An 18,608-nucleotide genomic window follows, 5' to 3' on the forward strand; every position below is an offset into this window, starting at 1 on the left:
TGCTGTGCGTGTTAAAGCCCGGGCGCAGGCACGGCCTCTGTAGGCATGGCACGGTGGCAGCACCCCCGGTGCCACCAGCAGCCGCTGCTCAGCAAAGGAGCCGGGCAGGGGCTCCCCACGGAGCCCTGCTCTCCCCACGGGGCTCCGCTCCCTCCCAGCGAGCACAGAAAGCACCAGCAGTGGCGATACTGACGGAGGTTGATGGAGTCTGCCTGGCCTGTGCAGATGTATTTTGTAATTTCCACATGATGCCTTTCACGTGTGGGCCTGGCAGGACTTTACAGGTGTTTTGGGCACTTGGAAAATAGAGCTGTACCTATTCCACAGGTTTTAAAGCCCTGTTAGAGATACAACCGCCAGGTGAAGGGGGTTGTTTGGCAGTGGCACAGTATCACAGAAAGAGCTGCAAAAATAATTCAGGACTCCTGATACTTTTTCTCCTGTCATAGTCTCCAGGCAACAGCAAATATTTCTCCTGAATACTCTGGATGAGCAGATGCCAACGTTGATTCACAGGAAAAGGATGTAGCCACGCAAGCCATAGAAATGTTGTTTGGGATGGTAGCCACAGCCCCTAAGGAGACATTAAGCAATATGGAACAAACGCCAATGAAGCTCTTAAAACTCTTGCTGCGTTTGCTATAAAGAGATTTCTTGAGCAGTCTTAGGTGGGAACCTTTGTGATTTACCTTGATTACAGCTATGTGGAAGGAATATACTGTGTTTCACAGCTCTGGAGATGCTGCTAGGGCTTTTGAGCACTAGCAAAGTTCTGGTTTACTGAGAAGCTACAGTCACAAATACGAGGAGAGCTTTTGTTAAAGGCCCACAGCAGAGCACAAAAGGTTCACTTTTGCCTGGAAAAAGGATGGCAGTGAAAATGTGCAAAGAGGCACCTTGTTTATTTTCCCCGAGTCTCCGATATTCTGTGCTGTGTTTGCAAATAACCCCGTTTCCCCCCACTATTATACTTACAAACTTATAATGAGATTGAAAAGCTGAGAACAAATCTAATTCACCCCCTCTTCAGGGTGTCCAGCCAAAAGAGCTAGAGGAGCTGCAGAAAATAATTTTCCTTTTAGGTTCAGGGGATGTGGGCTTTGGATTAATTGACTGAACTTGCTGACCAATATATTTTCTTTCTTCCAGCAATTTTTCTGACCAGAAAAACACTTCCAGTGTGGATGAAAACAGAACCGGAGATGTTTTGAAAACATGCAAAAGTTTGTTTCCAAAGGGAGCAGTTGGTAAGAAACTGAGGGCAGACAGGTGGGGGAGGCCAGTGGTCCATGGCCTAGCCTGTGGGGTTATCAGTGTGTCATCCAGATTGGCAGGGACTTGCAGTGAATCATTCAGACCTTCTCTTTTAACTGTGACAGGACTGAACTCCCTATTCTCCAACCACCTCTCAGGCAGAGGGAGTTGGCTATTGATAGCCTTCAATGTCTCCAGCACTGAGGTGTGCACAGCATTCCCTTATCGGGGAGTTCCAAGGCTCAGGCACTTTTAAGCTCTCTACACGTAACCTATAATGAACCTGAATGTCTCCTACAGAGGTTTGTAACTTTTCGTCTTGTTGCCTTTGATTATCACGACTGGAGCCCAACTTCCAGACTAAGTCCCGCAAAATGGCACGTGTGGTTTTACCCTTCAGCTTTCCTGCCAGCTTTCTCTTCTCCAGCCTGTTCCCTGGGAATGTGATCTTCCAAATCTTTTCATACTTCTCTTCACGTGCCTCCTAAAAATATAGGCTGTCCTAGATCCACCCTGGACTTTCATTTTCAGCCTGGCTCTGCACTTGGTGATGCTGTCCTGCCTTTGCTTCTTGAGGTGGTAAATTTAACCTTCCTGGCCTAATGTGGGATGAGGTCAGGAGAAAAGCACCATGTCAAATTATACTGGTTCTGCTAGGAATACAGTGGGAATCAGAGCTCCACCTCCTGTCACAGCATCGTGCTGCCAGCCAGGGCCCTGGCCCATTACTGTGGGGTGACCTGGCTCCCCTCACAGAGCCTGGCAGTGGCGGGTGCCTGATTATGCAGAGTTTATCCCCAGAGGGTTGCATGTATTAAGAGGTGTGCATACCTAATATCTAGTAACTAGCTCTGATACTGGCACTGTGCTTCACAGCACCCAGGGTCCCTGGGCTGTCACCCCACTGTCAGGCTGGAGCAGTGCACTCAAGGGAAGCCATGCTCCTGCCCTTTGGTTTTCTTCCCTGAGGGAGACACATTATTCCCTATCCCCAGGGAACATCAGCTTTGAAACACGGAGTTGATTTGTTTCCATTTGCCATTATCTTGGTTTAAGTAAATTACAGCGCTTAACAGCAGTCATAAAATTATCTGGCTTCAAAAAACTTCAGCTGTAGAGTTTGGTCCTGTGGCCTCCCTGTGGCCTCCCTGATCAGCTCATTTCCAAGAGGCAAACATGCACTGGGAAAAGAAACAGTCTCTCCTTGTTCATCACAAATGGTCACCTCCCCATTGTATCAGCAGCTGCCTTGCCCAGTGCTGGTCACTGTAGGAAAGTTCAGCAAGCCTTTCACCATGCACTGCTTTGCCCTCCTGAAGAACTCTGCCAAGGTATTTAAATCAACCAAGTCACCCACCAGTGGCCACCACATCACCAACATTTTAGAATCAAGTTCTGCCCTGGAGCGGAGGCTCCTTGACAAAGCAGTGATGATCCTCACTGAGGGATTTTGGATCACCTCTGGATATACTGCAAGTAAAATATTTTCTCTTAACATCTGCCTCATCTGGAAGCTGAATGGCAGGCTCGCTGGTTTTAGGAATCACTCTTGACCTGTGTTAGGATTTCAGCAATGAGAATCTGGTTTCCAATTGTGGTATCGTAAGGAAAGAGGATAGACCAGATGCCTAGTGTATCCAAATAAAACCCCAAACCAATAAAATCTTATTTCAGTTGCTGAAACAGAAACTATGAATCTACATACCCATAAGGAGTAGATGAGCTGGACAACCAGCAATATCAGACAGACATTGTTCTAGCAATGGTATCTGCACTTTATTTCTGTTGGCAAGTTTAAGCAGTGACATGTCTCTTGCTTCATTTAAAAACTGGTAGAAAAGCCAGATTCAAGATGACAATTTATATAATTAGAATTTCAAAATAATACATTATGCCTCATTTTCTGGTACATAGACATTAACTGTGAAAAGGTCAGAGCTGGCAGAAATGTGGATTTCTTCAATTTTTGCACATCTTTCTTTGTGCTCCCTCTGATAGGACTGGGACTGCCACGACTCTTTCCCACTGGTGGCAATGAAAATTGATCAGGGTCCAGCCTGCTCCTCTGCTTCACCTAAGTATAACACAAAAAGTGGACAAGAAACACGAATGCTAAAAAAGTAAAATCCAGTCCAGCTCCAGGTAAAGGCAATGTACCAACTCCTTTTCAGTGCTCTCTGACACACACAACTGGTCCTTGAGCTGCATCATTTGGTCTGCTGGTAAAACAAATCATAATGTTCAATATGAAGTAAACCAGGAAGAGAGAAAGAAACTGAAATTCAGCAGTAAGCATCTGAGAAGTGTGGAAATAAGTGCTGGTGGGGGCTAGAGCCTGCAAATCCAGCCAAGGGCCCCTAACTCACAGGCTGTGCTAGATTTCATGTGATTCCCAAATGCAGTGGGGAATGAGGGACAGGGAAAAACCTGCTCTAGAAACTGGCTGTATTTTGTCCAGCACTCAACAGGTGGTTTGGGTCCTGCTTTGTAAAAGATTAAATAATTTTTTTAATAAGAAAATTTTAAAAAATTAAAAGAAAAAGAGTGAGTGAAATTGAGATTGGGAAAAGAAACAAAGAGTTCCACATAAACATGTTTTCGATGGAGGAACTGGGTTTTTGCACCCCAGCACTGTTTGTACTTTCAGACTGTCAGCAATGTGTAGCGTGCTGAGCAGAGGACAGTGTGGTGGAAACAGCTATGAAGCAGGGAGAGCCTTATCAAGGTACTGTACCAGGAAATACACCGCTTTCTTTCCTACTTCATGCACGATACTGTGATTAAACCCAGCAGCACGCCTCGCCATAACATGTGCCTTATCAGCCCCACTATCTGATGACAGCAGCAGCCCTCGGGAGACCAGACTGACATCATCCAAAACCTCAGCAGCTCAAGACTGAAGTATGTAGCTAGGCTGCAAGCTGTGCTTGACTGTGTTTGTACTAAACTTGCAGGTACTTTGCAAGAGGAAAAAGAATATGAAAATCAAGCCCAAACAACGTTTCTGAATGTTCCTGACAGGCTGTCATGCTATTTAGCAAATGAATGCAGCAAGCAAAGGAGGTTTTTGTCCTCAGCAAGTACCGCAAATCTGCTCCACAGCTTTCTGTAGCTTTGAGAGAGGAGGGAGAAAAAGGTCAAACCAAGATATTGTCACTGCCTTGAGGACAGTGCCACTGTAAGGAGTCCCACTCCCAGCTGACCCAAATTCAGTTGTGTGTGGCTGTGAGGTTCATCCTGTAGCTGTGGGTCCAGGTGGAGCTCTGAATCTCCAGATACTAAACTTCATCATGGCTGGTTCGTTGCCTGTCTTCTTGTTTGGTTACTGCCGGTTCACTGAAGCAAAGCATACTGGCTCTGGCCTCCTCCTAATTTAAAATGAGAATTTCTACAGTCACAAAAATAAGAAACAGAAAATAGAGTAGGCTTTTCTTGTGTAACATTCAGCAAATCTCTCTGGTTTTAATTTGTTCTCCCCGTCCTGGGTTCTTCAAAACACCTTCTCTCATTTACGTCAGCATAGATTTACCACACCCCAGTTATTTCAGACCTGGATAGCAGCATGGAAAAAGATTACCAGTCATCTGGAGCTGCTTCCTTATGCCTTGGACAAAAGGAGATCGTGTGGGACCATATTCATTCAAGAACTGCCTTTGTATTTGTAGAGAACCTAGCATGAGTGAGCTTATTCCTTCAAGTTCCCTGTGCTGCAAAATTGTTCTTAAAAACACCGCCCACTTTTAATGTTTGAGTTTTGGTTGGTTTGTTTTTAGTTGCAATGCGAGCTTTCAGAGGGAAATCCAGCCGGATTTAAATGCTGAATGCATGCATAGCAACAGAAGTAGGGCCATCCAGCACAAGGACGCTAAGTGTCCATTTACAGCCCCCGTGGAGCCCAGCAGCCCCGGGCCATGCGGGCTTGGTGCCCCTTACTGCCTGCTGTGACCCCGGGGAGGGAGGGCTCTGGGCCCTGGAGGATTGGAGATGTCCCCGCACCTGTCACATGGATGTGGGGAGCTGCTTTGCCAGAGACCTTGTCTTGCAGGACGAGCTGGCTGTGCCCTGGCTGCTGCCGTAACTCGCTGCTGGCTCCTTCCCCTGCCCTGGCACCATCCCTGCCCCGGCAGCGCCGGGCACGGCATCAGGAACCAGGACGGGATGAGCATCAGCTCCTTGGCAACGTGGAAAGGGCTGAAAACCACCCGCCCAGCAAAAAGGAAAATAGAGATGATTTTTATTTTATTGTCGCAGTGAAGGCTGGCTCAAAGGATGGGCTGCAAAGGTGTCTGGTGGAAATAAGACTTGCCTTTTAAGACAGAGCATTAGATAAATGCAGCTGTGTTGTGGGACTGCTGGAAGCCTCCCCAGACAAGTGTGGGGAACTTGTAGTGGTTTTTGAGGCATAGTGCTATTGTCTGTTTTGTCCAAAGTATTTCTTTGTCTTGATGAACTTTAAGGAGCACTGAGAACACAATGTGCCATGGGGGAAGATTTACAGAAAGACATGATTAGAAAATGGAAAAATTTTAAGATTTCTTCTCCGACAATGCTAAAATATTCCTGTTCGGAAGCACACTTGCTTTTTTCTGCCTGATGTATACACCCCGGGCTCTCACGCGGCTATGCTACATTACTCAGTTAGTGCTTTAGTTGATTACCTCTCACCATTGCTAAAAATACCATAGAAACCCACTTTTAAATAAATGGCACAGTGGAAGGTTGTTGAGGTCGGGGTTTGGTAAGAAACACAGGTGAGATTTTTCAGGTTTACAGACAGCTTCTGGTCCCGCTCCTGAGGAGGAAGCGCTTTTGAATGGCTCTTGTGAAATATGCTGATGGTCTGAGCATCCACATCACCAACTCCCCATGACAATTGCCACTGATTGACCACTTGCTGGCTGTCTCCGCTGCAGCCCAGGAATGGGTGAGTCATGGAAACAAAATTCCCCTTCACCCTGGCTGCCTCCCAGGCCCTCTGGGGAACTGCATTGACAACAGAGAAGGAAAGTCCGCGCCGCTTTTTTTGACACTGTGAATCACTGATCAAACAAAACTCTTCTGCTTCCATGGACTCGATATCAAGGCAACGTTGTTCATGAGTGTTACCTGAAAAATTACATACTAAGAGAACAGTCTCGAATAGTGCTGGGCACATTATTTTGTGCAGAAAATTGATTCTGTGCTACTTCAGGCCAGAAACAAATATATACCATGTTTGCTAGAAGCCTTATCAGAAGATGCTAAAAAAGACTGCCATGCTTAAGTGCAGCAGTATTTAAATACTGGTTTTCATTTTCGAATGATTTTCTGACATAGGGTTTGGTTGCATTTTAATAATCTCTTAATGGAACAACCCTCTTGGAAAAAAAAAAAAAAAAAAAAAAAAAAAAAGACAATAAAAGAGAAGGAAATTAACAGATTAAGCCCTGGGTGCTTCCCTGAATAGCAAATTACTATTTAGGTGGGGAAGCAGGTTCTGTTCGATGAGGAAACTCAATTATTTTTTATTTGAGTTCTGCCTGGAACATTGCTCAATATTCACACAACTCTGCTACTGCAGCTCAGATGTAAATACCAATACCAATGAACCCATACAGCGAGGTATTCAGAATTTCCCTCGAGGTATTCTCAAGTGGAAAAAAAAACCCACATAAAAAAGTGTAAAGGAATTTTTGTCCTGACACGAGAAGTATGCTGGGAGAAAGAAGTGCAAGTCCTGCCTTAATGCAAGCCCTTTGCCTTGAAAGGAGCTCTTCAGGCTGAGCGCAGCCTCCCGAGGCAGGGCTGGTGTGGGATCCCCGCAGGTGGGTCAGGCCAGCCCCTGCCTCCTTCACTCCTTCCCTACCCCCCTCCCTGTCCTTCCCTGTCCTTCCCTGCCCATGCCACCCATGCATGGATGGAAAAGTCCCGTCCTCCCCTCCAAGGTGCGCGCCAGGATGTTTCCTGCAAAATCTCCATGTCTCAGGGAGTAGCAGGGCACTGGGTGAATGTGTGTAATCCCTTTGGGCGGGAGTTTGTCCCGGCTCTTGTGGTGTGTGAGGATCCAGTGGTGCTGGGATCCAAAGCCCCACTGAGCTGCTGTCTGTGACTCAACACCAATTGGAGGTTTTCAGCAGCGATGCGTTGATGCACTTGGATTAAACAGCGGTGCATGGAAATGAGAGCTGCAATAGGAGTTGTACCTTGTGTCTGGCATCAAAGCCATAAACAGAGCTTACCAGAGAGCCCCCAGTGCAGACAACCCCACCTCATCACTCCTGCTTTTCAACTGGGGGGATGGGAGTGTCATGGCTCCTGGTAGTTTTCCCTTGTGGGAAATGCACCCTTACTTGCACACTGGAGATAACTTTAGCTGCAGGCACTGGGAGAAGTGTCAGTGCAGTGGTGCCCTGCTTATGCCCGTCAGCTGTAATGGGAGGGTCTGGTGACACCTCAGCCATTGCCCCACTTCTTCCTGAACTGGGGTTTTGGAAGCTGTGCCACTGCATGCATAGGGGCACAAAGAGGTTGGGAATGGGACGTCCTGGGTGTTGGTACCATTCTGCCTCTCATCACTTGTGATTCTGTGCTGCTGCAGAGGCTGTGGTTGATGGGACGGGGAGGTGGCATGGCATGGCTGTGAGGGCACTCTGGCTTTCATCAGGGTGAGCAGTCTGATCTGCCTCAGCAGCCATACACATTCTGCCTTGCTTTTCCTTTCCTAAACAATCATATCTGGGAGGAAAGTGGGGCTTCTGCCACAGACATGGATGAGGATGTACTGGATTAGACCAACAGGCCATCTAATCTGTGAATCCTCATTCAGCCAAGCTGGGTGCTTCTCAGAGAACTCAAATCACCCTGGAGCTGTGCTGTGTTATCCCATGGAGAGTGCTGGGGAAACAGTGACTTAACCTGGAGGAGTTCAAGGAAGAGCACTGCAGAAGTAATGATGCACTGGGAACCCTCCTGGTGGAAAGGGCCACAGTTTTGCAACGCTGCCCTTTGATGGGGCGTTGCCCACATTTCCCAGCCTGGCAGATTTAGATTCCTGCACTGGTCCTTCCTGAGGTCACTCTTGAACCCTCTCAGAGACAGCAGCCACTGCAGATGCAGTGCATTTGTTCAAGGGGTCATCTCCTCGGGGGTACACAATGTCCATGTCCCTCCAGGAAATAGTCCTATGGCTCGTTGGTTTCTGGGTGCAGTTTTGGGTGTTGGTTGGCTCCCATAAAAACCTGAATGGCCCACAATTGGCTGTAATGATCTCTGACCCTCCCTGCTGCACTGTCACAGCAAGGTGTGCTGGAGCACCCTTGCTGGAAAAGGGAATGTCTCTGTAGGGGCGCCAGGACACAATGGGATGCTGGAAACCCCTGCCAGGACTGATCTGAATTTGCTGGTTTTCCAGTGTGTTACTTCTAAAGCCAAGTTTTGGAGACATTCAAGTTTTGTGGGGGGGGGAAAGTCTGATTCCCCAGGATGAGGGAAACACTGAAAAGGATTTCTGGCAGTGCCATCTTACTGGTCTTCACCTGACTGGTGAGCCTGATATTTTCTTATGGCAGAAATGGAATTGATTTGTTAATTGCTTTTTGGGTTATCCAGAGCCTTGGACAGGTTTTCCTTTACCTAAAGAAAAAAGAAAAAAAAAAAAAAAGTAAATCCATCAAATTCCTCTACAGCACTGACTAGCTAAGCTGAGCTGAGAGATACTCCTGTGAAGGATGATGTGAACTGGTGATTGCCATAAGGGAGACAGGGCCAGAGTCAGGCTTTGCTCTACAAAATGGTGGGGACAAGTGTGAAAAAAGGATCAAATAATACCGAACTCTACCAAGCACTTTGGAATCATGTTGTGGTTTTGATTTTTGCTTGTAACTCCTCATGTAAGCCAAATTTACAGATAAACTTTAGAAAGATCTACAAGTGTTAGAAGAAAACATTTTAATACAAATGGGTGCTCAAGTTCAAATTGGATCAAACTCTAGCTTCGTTCTAGGAATCATTGTAATTAAGGAAGAAAAAAAAAAACAACAAAGAAGAACCCACTGTGACAGTACTTTGCAAAATCCCAGAAGTAACAGAAAATACTTGGTAATATGTTGTGAAAAAAGCTGCATTTTATTTTCAGATAGCTAGAAGAAGATCTGAACACAGCTAGTAGCTCATGGGTAGATCTGTAACCTTCTGAGAACGGTAACCACATTAACTGCACTTGGAGTAGCTGCAGAGCCCCAGAGCAGAGCTGAGATACCCCTAACACCCTGTCTATACTTTATTTCAAGTGCAAGCAGTGCTTGGCTGGGGTTTGGCCTTGGCAGCTCCACAACAGAGCTGCAAATCTGCTTGGGTGCACATTGCTTTGCATTTAGCATTTTGGAAGGCACCAAAACTGACTATTGCCTGGCCTGCATGTGTGGAAGCTGCATACAAGCTGTGTTTTTGATGAGAGTACACTTCTTGTCAAGATAGGCTTAAACTGAAAGTGTGTGGAGAAAATGAGCTCAGAGCGCTCCCAGTCACGTTTCTGCAACTTGGCTGTTTGAATCAGCAGCTTGTGATGCTTAACATAAACAAATTGTGAAATGAAATATCCTTGATTTAAGGATTGAACTGGATACCTAAGATAGGAAGAAATGCCCAAGAGCCCCTGATGTTGCACCATTTTTCAGAAGTAGCAGAGTCATGCCTGCTTGTCATGGACTGATTGGCACAAAACAAGATCATGTTGTTGCTGTGGGTGGCCTGTGTGGAGCATGTGGCACCTGCCACGAACACGTGGCTGCACAGCCCTCAGCCAGACCCACAGGATCTTCTGGAAATTGGATCTTTGCTCCACTTGTCTCCACACCAGGAGAGATCTCCTTTCTGAGAAGGCTGCAGTGCCCTTCTCTGCTTGCAGCTGGGACCCTAAAGAGGCAGTGCTGGCGGTGGGAATCAAACCAGACCCTCCTGGTCCCTGTGTGCTCCTGTCCTGCCTCATGGTCCTTCAGAAACTGTTAATCATCCTGAACTACTTACTGGTTTGTGATCTTAAACAGGGCTTGAACTCAGCTTTCTAGAGGTGAAAGCACAATGTCTTACTGTAACTCATTTTGCCAGCCAATCCTATCCTGAACCCAACAATATTTTAATCTCAAAATCCAACCTCAAAACCCACAGCATTTTCAGTTACTGTATTTCATCACCACACAGCTGAAAACAGCTCTTTTTTTTTTCAACCACCCTTGTTTTTCTAAAGTGAATCACAAACCCTGGAGCTAAACAGACAGAAAAGACCCAGAGACAAACTCTCTCTCACTGTCCTGGTGTTTATAAGGAATAATGTAATTAGAGTAAGAAAGCATCTGCAGTCACGTGGGTATAACAGACAATTCAGCCACCCCATGGCTAAGACAGACAGTTCATTTTAAAGAAGCCAAAAAGCATTGTTGCCTACAAAATATTTGTGGTGGTATACCTATTAGTCAGTAGTTTTTTAATTTGCCCATGGAAGTCCTTACCTTTTCCCTGGAAGGCAACTAGACACTCTTCTAGATTTGGTCCTGCTAAGTGGTCTGCTGCTCATTTTACTGCAGCTCTTGGCTGTGCCTTCTTGAATCACACCAAGGAATAATTAACAATAACACAACTCTGGTTCTCAGTGGATTTCCCCGTCAGAAAAATGTTAACCATCAGAGTGCTCAGTGCAGCACCCATAAATAGTGTGTAGCCCTTTCAGGGAAATCTGGTCTGTTTTAGTCACTCCAGTTAATTGGTGAGAAAACTGGGACATCTCAATTTCCGTTCTCACAGAAAGGCTCCAGGGTAGCCAAGGAAGAAAGCTGGATCTTCAGGCTGTCATTCCGAAGCAATAGCCACCTTTCTTCCCATGATGTTTACACTTAGGGAGAATAAATGGGCATTTCACAACCTGAGGAGATGTTTACAGTTCCCAGCCTCTGCTTACAGATGTGCTGGGATAATGGCCCCTGGTATGTGCTGGGATAATGGCCCCTGGTTGGTATTTGTGCTGGTGAAGGGGCTGGAAGGAAACCCTCAGTCCTGAAGGCCTGGTCTCATTGACCAGGTTTCACTGACACCAGAGGAAACTTGACCTATTCCAAATTCAAAAACATTTATCCAGCAGCAGAATCCTGGCCCTCAAGACCAACTGACGCTTAGGTAAAACATGAGCATAAGCGCAGATGTCAGAACTGTATAAAAATTTGGTCAGAGAAGAGTTGGAAAACATTCCCGGTGGTCAGCAGCGCCCAAGGTGAGGCCAGTACAGGTCGGTCCTTGCATGAGGCATTGCCCACAGCTGGTATCAGCAGTGTCTTGTGCCTGGGGCTGCCGTGGCCAGGCCAGCCCTGAACTTCCCCACTGCTCCTCTCCGGGGGTCTCTCGGGGGCGGGATGCACTCAGCTCAGGGCAGGTGTTGCAATCAAGCTCTCAATGGGAGCCGATTACCCTCAGTCATGTCTGCGAGGGAGGGAGGGCCCCACTTTGTGCCCTGATCAACGTCATGCATCTTTCTATATGGGGGTTTGCAAAATTAGATTCTTAAGCCTTCCCCAGCCGCTTCCCTGAAAGCTACACCCACATTTTTCTCATGGATGACTCATTGTTAAAACAAGATGTTTCTTCAGCTAGAGTTTTTCTACGCTGTGTATTAGAAACAGCTGAACATCTGTCCTGACATCAGGCCTCTCAGGTATGCCAGTGAACATGACCTTGCACACATGTGTATGTATACTTTATATATTTTTGAGTTTCTCTTTTGCCCTTTCCACTCCTTTTCCTTTCCATTTCTTTTATTTGTTGCATTTGGTTTTGATTTTTCTTTTTTTTTTTTTCTTTTAATTTATGCCTCTCCACCTCTGTTCTATGTGTGTAGATTGCAGAGCCAAAAACACTTGCCTTCTTCATTCCATAGGATGGTATGGAGGGAAATATAAAATGACCTCATCTGTTCCTTCATGGATAAACAGAAAAAGATAATGGAGTTCTTTCATATGATACAAGAAAAGAGAGTTAAAACAAATCAGTTTAAATTAAACAAATGAAAACATTAGATGAAATAATAGGAAAAGCATCCTCAGTCTGTTGGAATGAGGAATAATTTGTTTCTCAAGGGCAGTGGCTGAACTGGACATGATTTTTTTTGGGAGTGATAGTGCTTCTCTGTCCCTAGAGTGAGGTGTGTCTTCATCACTTTGATGTGTGCAACTCTAAAATCAGCAACGTTGGAAACCACGGGGACAGAGATGTCAGAAATGGTAAGAGGTTTCCCGAGGTGATAGAAAGGCCATGTGGGAGGTGGTTGTGAAGGAAAATTCCAATGGTCATGTGCAATATTTTGAAGAAACAAATGAAGAGGCTTAAGGTTAAGATGCATTCACATGTGAAGGTTGCTTGTCTTTAGGTTATCCCCCACTGGAGGACTCTGTAGATGTGAGATTTTGGACCCTTTTCAAAAATTGCACTTTAGAATTAAAATGAAGGCTGTGGAAGTGGACAAAAACACCTAATGCACATATTAAGGCACATGTCCTGCAGGGAAATCCACAGAGGCTGGGAGAGTGGTAAGGGTCAGAAGATCTGCTCTGAGGAGCAAACCCTCAGCCAGCAGCAGTTTGGCCTGGAGGAGCACAGGTACCTGCCTTGAACGTGACGCTGACACAAGCGTGGATCCCTTCACCCCTGCCACCTTCATCCCAGCAGCAGGACCGCTGCTGTCCCACGGCCGTCCTGGGGGGACAGGGAAGGTGGGATCCACCACATCCCCACCCCAGCTGCCCAGCCACCCTGCTCTTGTGCATGCACCATGGTGATAAGCTGGCTGTGGTTGGGAGTGCTTTGGCTGTGGGCTGTGCAGGGCAGGAGCAGCCCTTTTTCACCTCCTGATCGGCTGCAAACAACCGCTGAGGGCATTTACAACTCAACAGGCCGAACTGGTAGGGCAGCATGGTGGCAGAGCAAGTTCCCCTCACACTCCACTACCCACAGGAGCCCAGCTGAAGTCTCTACTTGAATCAGAGTGTGTTAGGTGTGGTATAAGAGTTATGCTTGAAAAGTTTAATGAATTCAAGGGTAGAGCCTCAACAAGCAGCTAACAGCAATAAATGAGCCTTGGGGCAAGCCAAGCCAACTTTCACTCAAGTGGATAGAGGTACAGTCTTTTGGCTCCAGTGGGAACAGATGAGGTCCCTCATAGGCAGCCAAGGAGAGATTAATCTAATGATGTAATGGTGCTTGTAACTGCCTGCTTAGCCTTAATTCTGCTCTGACATTGTGAGCATGTATCACAGCACAGTCTGTAATTATGTGAGCACATACTGCTTGCTCTGAGAGACGCCCGCCCCATTTGAGGTGCAGGATGGGAGGTAAGGGCAGAAAGGTTCCCTCCAGCCCCTGAGACATCGTCCCATATCCCAGAGCACTGCTCTACAACAGGCTTCCTGCAGGTCTTGGGCAACAAAAGGCTGTAGCATGTGGCAGGGACTGAGTTATGGTTTCACCAGCAGCATAAGCCTGACTTTTTCTAAACAGAGGAACTTGGATTTTCATTCTTATTGAGCTCTGAGTGTAGCTTTATGGTATGGGTAGTCAACAGCAATAGTGGCTTTAGGTCTAAACTGCCTATACAGCTTATCCAGATCTTTGCTGCAGGAGTTTTGAAAATCCCTTGGCTGAGGCATGGAGGCACACCTATCTTCTGGCAAGAATAGACAGCACTGCTCTTGGCAGCAGTACCACTTAAAGCCAAAGGTTTTATCTCCCCGATCTGACACCATAAGCTCACTCTTCTTCTGAACATCTTTCCAATCTCACCATCTTCTTCTTTTAATATGTTCCAGAGGCTCTGCTGGCCTGACTTCCAGCATCCCTATAGCTGATAGCTAAAGGGCTGGCTGAAGATCCTTGTGCCCACTGACAAATGGGAGGGAATGGAATGAATGGAGAAAGGATATGGAAGGAAATCCTGAAGCAGTGAAAAATGGAAGACAAGAACTTAGTGAATGAGCTTAGAAGGAAAAAGACAGATTTGACCTTGGTAATGTGAGGAAGCACAAGGAGAGATGCAGGGGCTGCAAAGAACCTAAAGGGTCATAAGGAAAAAGAACATCCAGAGTAGAAAGAAAGATCAGGGCATGAGAATAAACAAAGAGGAAAAACAGATGAAAGAAAACAAAACAGAGAAAACAAAGAAAATAGCTCAGTCTGGAGGTGAAAACAGGAAACACCATCCAATGCAGCACTAACAAGCAAGGCTGTGGATGAGCTTCCCCTACCCTGCTTCATGCCTAGACCCCAGAGGGTCACCCTTGTGGGACCTTGGCATTATCCTGCAGGGACTGATTAAGAAGGGACAAGGTGTGATGGACACACGGTGCTTCAGACAAGCCACTGTCCCTGCTCCTGGTGGGGCTCCCTGGTCTTGCAGCAGCCCTTAATTCGGTGCACTTTCACTGGTGTTCATGTCATGTAAGTACATCAGGCATTGCAACTCAGTCACCTGTTGACTGGGATCTCTCTGCAGGAGACTGCAGACACACACACACTACACACACACTGAGGGGCAACCTGCTGGCTTGGTGCTGAGAACCCCTGAAAGACGAATACTTTGAGATATAAAAGGAACAAACGCAAAACCCCTGAATTTTGTCTCCTGCACGGATGTCTGGGCTACAAAATATGTTACAAGAGCATCTTCCTCTTCAGTGAATCTTCTTTAAACCCGAGTTTTATCTCAGGCAGGGATGGAGCAATCCCATTGATGTCACTGGGCTGATGCTGGTGTAAAACTGGCATGTGTGCCTGGTGAAATAGGTCAGAGCTGGCTACTAGGAGGCACAGCTGCCGAGTCCACTGATGAAAAGGAGCTTCTGCAGCTGAGCCACACTCCTCTCCAGGCTTGGCTTGGGACTGGCTTCCTCTAGCACCCCTCTCCATCCAGGCAAGCATTTTCCACAAGTCTTTGGCAGAAAAATACCGGTTTTGTTAAGGCTCACATCTTCTGTGGGTAAAAGCAAGATGAAGAACTATGTTCCTGGTGTTGTAAGGACTGCATATGTTTTTTTATTTTGTTGAATGGAATAAAGCAGCTGAGGTAAAAGTTGTGACCACTGATCAGCTGCTTGATTTCACACCCTATTTTTTGTACTGAAGTGCAAGAGATTATTATTATTCTAATCCCATGTGGGTACTTGAATTCTTACAAAAGCTTTCCATCAGAGATGTGAAATGAAGTGTTGTCCTTGGAGCCATATTAATGCCCAAGCTGGGCCTACTCTGCCATTACACAGAGCATAATTCTGTGCAGTCACTGTGCTGCTGGTGTCGAGCATATTGCTTTGGGATTTCTGGGGTCATGTAAGCTGCTAATAAACAACACATGTCTTTCCTACGGATGGATCCCTTCACTTCACACAACAGTGCCGGTGCAATCCACCCCACACCCATCACACCTCATCTTTCACGGGAAGCAAATATTGAAAGAGAAAAAACCCCAACACACGAACCATGAAATAAGGAAGAAAGGAAAGTGACGTCCAAGGAACTTGGCAGAGCCCCGTGTGCCCCACGTGAGGAACTGGGCAGCTGACTTCCAGCATCCCAGGTGATGTAATGTTGGTTTAAGGGCGTACACGCCTCTGTGTGCTGACGAGCAGAGCAGGCTGAGGCAAGTAGCTGCACAGACAGCTCTGGAAGCCGCTAGCAAGAAATGCACCTTGGTGTGTGTTTGTGAAGTGGCCACCACACGCTCCCCCCGTGCCCCTTTGATGCCGGGGAGGAATGCTCTGCTTTCCGAACCAAAGGCACTCGGCTCTGCCTGCGGGCTGTGCGGAAATTTGAGAAGGTGGGAAGCAAGAAGCAACTTGCTCGGTCGGGAAGGGAAAGCAGTCTGCAGCTATTTACACTGCACGCTACAGCTCTTAAAGGAGGTGGCCGGCGTGCCTGCAGTGGTTAAAGCCCAGCTTTCTTTCTGCAGGGCTGCTCCTTGCCCCGCTGTGCTGCCCTCCTGCAGTTGGTTTTTGCCCCCATGCGTTGCACCAGGCCGATCCGAGGTGGTCTGGGCTCGGTGCCTCTCGCCTGAGATCCCGCTGTGGTCTTTTCAGTCTTGCAAGGCACTGTGCTTTCGTTCCAGCGGTCTCTCCGAGGCGTGACGAGGGAAGTTCCTGTTTGTGTGTCTGTGATGGACGTAACAGCCACTTTTACTACACGTGAGGCATCGGGGCTTTTTGTTCCTTCCTTCTTTCTCCGACACTTTCTGGGTAATGTTTTCCGCATTTGGTCTCAACCCACGGTCCTCTTCTCAGAAAACTTAAGAGAGTCACCCCAGCTATCTTTCCACTGTGGGCGTTTGTGTTTATACATACACACACACATGTGCGTTAAAAATATCCTGCTTAATTCAGGTACTATTAGAATATTCCATTATCTGGCATTAATCTAGTTGGCCCGAGCAGCAGTTTAAGCAGTGTAAAACGGTCTGAACCTTCTCTTTGTATGCTGTCTGGAAGGAATTTATCGCTTTCATGCAGCTCGGGCAGGTCCCGGTGGTGTAAGGGGAGCCAGGCCGAGGAGCTGCTGTGCCCAGGCCGGTCCCTGGGGCGGGCTGCGGCCTGCGCGCCCCTCCAGCCGCGGGGCCGCTGCTGCTGCAGCCGGGGCTGGCCCGGCCCCGAGACACCGAGAACACTGGCTATCGATTATTGCTCCCGCAGACAACTTTACATATAAAAGCCGAACGTGAGAGATAACTAACAGATAAGCCTGCCATTTTCCAGGTGCTGGAAAACCTGACTGCCTTCTTTATGCAAACGCGGCTTTAAGTACTATTCACCTCGGGGTGTGGATGAGTTTATCTTGGTTGGGAATCCAAGGAAATGACTTTTAACCCCTAGCATTGTAATAGGTTGCCCAATGCATCCATATAAACATGATCCACACTTATAATGTAATGATCCCTGGGGTTTATTAAATACCTAACAAGGACTTTCGGAAGGCAGCCAGATAGCCTGTTCCTCCCAGCTATATCATTAAGAAAGGCCAAAGTCTTGCAACAAAATGCTTCAAAGGTGTGTTGTTTTTATTTTCTTGAGTGTTTTTGTTTTGTTTTGTTTTATTTTGTTTTTAACTAGCCTTGAATTATTTAGCACGTTCTCTAAGGGATTATTGTTTCATGTCCCTTTTCAGCATTTGAGATCCGAAGAGTCCCATGAAATAGTCTCTGCTGGCAGCAGCCAGTTAACCCTTCTGTGTTTCCTTCGGTGACTTGCAGCTCTGGAATGCTTCTTCCCTTCTCAAGCACCAGAACATTGCAGGCAGTAGCAGATTTCAAGTACAGGACTGAGCTGAAAAATGATTATATACAAATACATATGGCAAGATCCTGCAGAATTTAAGAATATTAAATCAACAGCAGGCCAGGCAAATTTAATTGAAGTCTGCAGAGATTAACTCAAGAAAGCAGTGCACCTGAATAAAAAAGAACTACAAGTTTTATGAAATTACAAAATAGTATATATGACTTATGGTGTGTTAGCAAAGCTAGGGTTGAACCAGTATACAGTAAAAAAAAAATAAAATCACTTCTGGTCCTCAATAAAGAAAAGATTCTGCAGTTTATTACATGGCTTGTCTGTGTTGGTGCTGCAGGGCTGGAAGAAATAAAAAGTAATAAAATCTGACTTTGTTTCTAATACCAGCAGATCCAAAGCTAAATATGCAAAGGCACAGTTCTGTTTTGAAAGATTGTACCATTTTTCCATAGCCTTTTCTCAGAGAAGATAACACACTCAGAATGAGGAGCAGAACTGTTACTGAAAAAAGTTCCCTTTTCCGAATATTTGGGGAGATTCGTGCATTGCTAAGAGAAGTGGGAAAAATCCAAGTAGTGATCTACCCTTCCCCAGGCCACGAACGTGCTGTAGCCAGGGCTGTGTCTGCAGCGCTCTGCACGGGATGTGGCCTGTCCCAGGGCAGCAGTGGCCCCCAGGAACCCACATTCCTGCCCTTCCTCCCACAGGCTGCCAGCTGCCATGGCCGTGCCGCCTGCTTCAGCCCCTGCATGCCAGGGAAAAGCATGTGGGTGCCTCCAGCCCCAGGGCCTTGGCAGGCGCTGCTGTGGGACGGGGATGCTCAATGGTGGACTGGTGTTCCTTGTGTTTCATCAGGAAATAAAGCTCCTGGGCCTCAGATTCACCCCGCCTGGGAGGTTTTGTTGGCTTCTGGGAGGTGCTCTCTACAGGAGAAGGCAGCTCAGCAGCCGTGGCACAGCAGGGCATTCCCCAGGGCCAGGCTCCCCCTTCCTGCCCGCCTGGCAGGGCCGCGGGGCCCACCCCAGCCGCCCTACTGCAGCGCATGCGAGGAGATCCCTGCTCGGT

General features: G+C 47.0%; 2 long non-coding RNA genes across 2 annotated transcripts; both read left to right on the forward strand.

Annotated features, from left to right (window-relative positions):
- The first annotated feature begins 468 nt into the window (after positions 1-468).
- LOC134419881 (uncharacterized) lies at positions 469-3,971 on the forward strand. The gene is made up of 3 exons (XR_010028193.1): positions 469-668; positions 1,150-1,247; positions 3,902-3,971. It is a non-coding gene; the product is annotated as an uncharacterized LOC134419881 (long non-coding RNA).
- A 10,822-nt stretch (positions 3,972-14,793) lies between these two features.
- On the forward strand, positions 14,794-17,850 carry LOC134419882 (uncharacterized). Its single transcript, XR_010028194.1, has 2 exons — positions 14,794-16,496; positions 17,419-17,850. It is a non-coding gene; the product is annotated as an uncharacterized LOC134419882 (long non-coding RNA).
- Positions 17,851-18,608: the final 758 nt, after the last annotated feature.

The sequence above is a fragment of the Melospiza melodia genome, chromosome 6 (genome assembly GCF_035770615.1).
Source record: "Melospiza melodia melodia isolate bMelMel2 chromosome 6, bMelMel2.pri, whole genome shotgun sequence".
NCBI classification, from domain to species: Eukaryota; Metazoa; Chordata; class Aves; order Passeriformes; family Passerellidae; genus Melospiza; species Melospiza melodia.